The sequence below is a fragment of the Carlito syrichta genome, unplaced genomic scaffold (genome assembly GCF_000164805.1).
Source record: "Carlito syrichta isolate Samal-C Ts95f unplaced genomic scaffold, Tarsius_syrichta-2.0.1 Scaffold273278, whole genome shotgun sequence".
NCBI lineage: Eukaryota > Metazoa > Chordata > Mammalia > Primates > Tarsiidae > Carlito > Carlito syrichta.
The window spans coordinates 119823-125698 of record NW_007217374.1 but is presented as its reverse complement, the minus strand read 5'-3'; positions in this window follow the sequence as shown (position 1 = coordinate 125698).

Below are 5876 nucleotides of genomic sequence, written 5' to 3'. Positions count from 1 at the left end.
GGAGTGCGGTGGCCACTCCCGGCTACCACAGCCTCAACCTGCTGGGCTCCGGCGATCCTTCCGTCTCAGCCTTCCAAGTAGCTGGAACTACAGGTGCGCGCTACCACGGCTGGCTCATTTTTTGATTTATTGTAGAGATGAGGTCTCACCAAGTTGCCCAGGCGGGTCTTGAACCTGCAGGCTCAGGCAATTCACTCACTTCAGCCTCCCAAGGCGTGAGATTACAGGCTGAGCCATGGAGCCCGGCACATTTTGTTCATTTGTAATAGTGAAGCAGTAATTAAATGATAATTGCCTGGCTTTAAGACATTTACCTTCCAATCCCTTCCTTACTCAGCTTTCTCTAATCCTCCGGTAGCTGAGTATTAATCAGTAGTAGCTCATTAGTTATTTGTCATGATGCCCTAAGATACAAACATACATATCCAATTTCCAAAACACTTTTTTCTCTGCCTCTGAATAACAATGCAGAATTATCTCCTGCCTTCATGACAACATCTCATAGTGATTCCTAATCTAGTTTTTGGAATAAAGGAAGGATGTCTTAGGAAAAAAATAGTTGGCTTATTTAACCCTTAACATCTTTTAAATGAATAACACTCTGTTAGCTCTTCTTTAACCTTTATCTGATCACTTCCTCTCATTATAATCTAAGATAAGACTTAGATTTTCAAGTCCCTTGTCTAAACATTAACCCTATTAAAAACACACACACAGATAATTTCATTGACCTTTAGAATTAAAAGCATGGATTTCTGCAAGAACTAGAAATTGACCTTCCATATGACCCAGTAATCCCCCTACTGGGAATTTACTGGGAGGAACTCAAGTCTTTCTACTACAAAAACACCTGCACATGCATGTTTGATGTAGCTCTATTCACAATAGCAAAAACATGGAATCAACCATGCTGCCCATTCAGCTGGACTGGATTAAAAAATGTGGTACATATACACAGTAGAATATTATGCAGCCATAAAAAAGGACAAACATATGAACTTCACAGCAACTTGAATGGATTTAGAGTCGATCATACTCAGTGACCTATCACAGAAACAGAGAACAGAATGCCATATGTTCTCACTCATAAGCGGACCTTGAGCAATTATCATACTACTATAAGAAAGGAATTGGCAGTAGTGGGAAACTGCTAGGGGAAGGGGGGTTAGGATTGGCAGTTGAGGGAAACTGCCAGGGGAGGGAGGGGCACACCTCATCAACAAGGGTACCTGCATCATGAACATTTGTATACCTAACCCTGAATTGTACCCTACATCTTTAAAATGAAATTTTAAAAAATATAAAAGCTCAAGCCTGTAATCCCAGCAATTTGGGAGTCCAAGGCGAGAGGATTGTCTAAATCCAGGGATTTGTGCAGCCTGGGCAACTTGGCAAGACCTTGTCTCTACAATAAATTAAAAATTTAGCTGGGTGTGGTAGCATGAGCCTATAGTTCCAGCTACTTAGAAGGCTGAAGCGGAAGGATCGCCCGAGCTCAGCAGGTCGAGGCTGCAATATCCATGAGCATGCCACTGCACTCCTGCCTTGACAATAAAATGAGACTCTGACTCAAAAAACAAAATAAAGTAATCTACTTTCATGTCGTCCAATATACAATTTAATGCCCATTTACTCTATAAAGTACATTAAAGGAAGGTCCTCACCGGGCATGGTGTATCATGCCTGTAATCCAAGCACTTTGGGAGGTGGAAGCTAGAGGATTGCCTGAGTTCAGGGGTCCTAGACCAACCTAGGCAACTTGGCAAGACCTTGTCTCTACAATGAATCAAAAAGTTAGCTGGGGCGCACCTGTATTTCCAGCTACTTGGAAGACTGAGGCAGAAGGAGCACCTGAATCCAGCAGGTCGAGGCTGCAGTGGCCGTGAACGTGCCATTGCACTCCAGCCTGGGTGACAGAGTGAGACTACTGCCCAAAAAGAAAAAGGAAAATGAAAAGAAAATGAAAAAAGAAAAGCCCTCTAGTAATTTAAAATCTTAAATAGATAGCAACAGGGCCAGAGACAAAAAAAAGACAGTAAAAACATGTAAATGTACACAATCCAGGAAATTCTATAGATTAAAATTATTATAATTAAAACTAGGGTTCAGACAAATGGCTGGATATTAAAGAAACATTTAAAAACAACTGCATTCTTTTTTAACTTTATTATAAAGATGTAGGGTACAAGTCAGAATTAGGTACATAAGTAATCTACGTACAGGTGAAATTTGGGCCTTCAACTGATCCTCACTTCCCCTGGTTTAAAATCAGGTACTCTTTGTGTTGTTATGTGCTCCCCTCCTTCCTTCCTCCCCTGGCAGTGTCCCATGACTGCTGATCCCTCCCTTGTGCTATTGTGATTAATGTTCAGGTCCCACTTATGAGAACATTTGGTATTTGGTTCTTTGTTTCTGTGACAGATCTCTAACAGTGATTGTCTCCAATTGCACCCAGTTTAGTGAGAAGTTCGTGATTTTGTCCTTCTTTATGGCTGTATAAGATTCCATCATGTATACATACCATATTTTCTTTATCCAGTCCACTTACGATGGGCAGTAGGGTTGTTCCATGCTTTTGCCATTGTGAATAGTGCAGCAATAAACATGTATGCAGGTGTCAATTTGTGTTCCTCCGGGTACATTCCCAGGGGGAAGACTGCTGGATTGTATGAAAGGTCCATTTCTAGTTTCCTTAGATACAACTGCATTCTTATACACCAGTGACAATTAAAAAATATAATATTTAAGAGATATGACTTATGACAGCAGCTAAATATTAAAAAAAAATTTTTTTGAGTTGGAGTCTCTCTCCATCACCCAGGCTGGAGTGCAGTAGCATGCTCATGGCCACCCCAGAGTCGACCTGCTGGGTTCAGGTGATCCTTCCACCTCAGCCTTCCAAGTAGCTGAAACTACAGGTGAGCGCTACCATGCCCGTCTATTTATTTGATTTACTGTAGAGATGAGATCTCACCAAGTTACCCAGGCTGTTCTTAAACCTGTGGGCTCAGGCAATCCCCTCACCTCGGCCTCTCAAAGTGCTGGGTGCTTGAGCCACCATGCTCGGCCAAAAAATATTTTTTTGAGGTCTCACTCTGTCACCCAACCTGAAGGGCAGTGGCACAATCACGATTCATCATAGTTCAACCTCCTGGGCTCAGATGCTCCTTCTGCCTCAGCCTCCAAAGTATCTGGGACTACAGGCACACACCACCACACCCAATTAACTTTTTATTTTTTGTAGAGAAGAGGTCTCGTTATGTTGCCTAGACTGGTCTTGAACTCCTGGGCTCAAGTGCCTCAGTCTCCCAAAGTGCTGAGATTATAAGCATGAGCCACTACACCCAGCCTAAAATACTTTTATAAAGGAAATTACAAAACCATGTTGAAGGACATTTTAAAAGACTATATAAATTAAGAAATATCACATTCATGTATATGAAGATTCAATACTATAAAGCCTGAAATGCTCTCCAAATTAACCTATAAATTCATGATATTTTAATCAACACCCCAATTAACCTTTCTATCAAATTGAAAAGCTAGCTCTAAAATGAATATGAAAGAGTAAATGGCCAAGAATAGCTAGCCTAATGTTGAAGAAGAACAAAGTAGAAGGACTTCCTCTTTCAATATTATACTGAGTTGAATAATGCCTCACCCCCAAAATTCATATTCACCTGCAACCTATAAATATGATCTTCTTTGGAAGTAGGGACTTTGCAGTGTAATAAAGATAAAGTCATACTGGATGACTGATGTCTTAATAAGAACAACGTGTAAAAATAATATACATAGGTAAAAATGTAATTCTAAAAATATTCATCTATCCCACAGAAAGACAAGAAAAACTAAACAGGGAGAAATAAAGCAGAGGAAACAAGAATAAAACAAAACAGAGGCCAGGCACAGTGGCTCATGCCAGCACTTTGAGAGGCTGAGGTGAGAGGATTCCTCGAGGCCAGGAGTTAGAGACCACCCTGGGCAGCATGACAAGATTCTATATCTACAAAAATAAAAAAAAAAATTAAGGCCAGTATCGCGTTCCTATTAACAATGTTAGTTTGAGCATGTACATTAACATCAGCTCGTTTCTGAAACCCTATTCAAATCATGGTGAAGAAAAAATTGTTAAAGTACATATATTTTATCTTCTTAACCATGTTAAGTGTACATTCAGCAATGTTAACTATATTCATACTGTGTAATATATCTTTAGAATTTTTTTCAACTTGCAAAACAAACTCTTTATCCATTGAACAACTCCCTATTTTCCCCTCTTTCCAATCTCTGGCAACCAACATTCTCCTTTCTGTTTCTACAAGTTTGACTACTTTGGGCACATCATATATGTGCAATCCCTCAGTATTTGTTTTTTTATGACTGGTTTATTTTGCATAGAATATCCTCAAGGCTCATTCCATGTTGTAGCATGTGACAAGCTTTCCTTCATTCTTAAAGGCTGAATAATATTCCATTTTATGTATATGCCACCTTTTAAAAAATCCATTCAGCTATCAATGGACAATTGGGTTCCACAATTTAGATATTGTGAATAATGCTGCAATGAACAGGGGAGTACAAATATCTCTTTGAGACCCTACTTTCAATTCTTTTGTATAGATACCCGAAGAGAGATTGCTGGATTATATGGGAGTTCTATTTTTATTTGTATTTTTATTTTGGAGAAGCCACCATACATATGCTGTTTTTCATTGCAGTTACACAATTTTACATTCTCACCAAGAGTACACAAGGGCTCCAATTTCTTCACCTCTTTACGAACACTTATTTTCTATTTTTTTTTTATAGTGGCCATCCTAATAAGATTTGCATTTCCCTGAGGATAAGTGATGTTACTTTTTTTTTTTTCCATATACCTGTTCGCCATTTGTATGCCTTCCTTTGAGAAATGTCTATTCAGATAATTTGCCCATTTTTCTAATTGAGTTATTTGTAGATTTTTGTCTGATTATTGAATCATATAAATTCTTTATATATTTTGGTTAACATTTTATCAGATATATGATTTTCAAATATTTTCTCACAGTCGGCATGTTGCCGTTTCACTCTGTTGATTGTTTCCATTGATGTGCAGAAGTTTTTAAGTTTGATGAAGTCTCATTTATCTATTTGTGCTTTTGTTACATATGATTTTGGTGTCTTATGAATAAATCATTGTCAAATCCAATGTTAAAAAGCTCTTCCCCTATGTTTTCTTCTAGGACTCTTACAGCTTTAAGACTTATATTTAAGTCCTTAATCTATTTTGGGTTAATTTTTGTACATGGTGTTAGGTAAAGGGCCACCTTCATCATTTTGCATGTAGATTATCCAGTAGTCCCAAAAACATTTGTTGAAGATTCTATCATTTTCCCACTGAGTGGCCTTGACACCCTTGTTGAAGATTACTTAACCATGTACGTGAGAATTTATATCTGGGCTCTCTATTTTGTTTCATTGGTCTATATGTCTGTCTTTGTGCCAGCACCATGATGTTTTAATCAATGTGGCTTTGCAATATATTTTGAAATCAGAAAATATGAGGCCTCCATCTTTCTTCTTCTTTTTCAAGATTGTTTTGGCTATTCAGGATCCCTTGAGATTTCATATGAATTGTGGGATTTTTTTCTATTTCTGAAAAAAATGCCATTGAAATTTTGATAGGAATTGCATTGAATCTATAGATCACATTGGGTAATATGGACATATTAACAATATTAAGTCTTCCAATCCGTGAACATGAGTTGATTTTCCATTTATTTGTATCTTCATTTTTCAGCAATTTTTTGTAGTTTTCACTATGCAATCCTTTCTTTCCCTTCAGTAAGTTTATTCCTAGGTATTTTATTATTTTTGAAACTACTAAGAAAAAA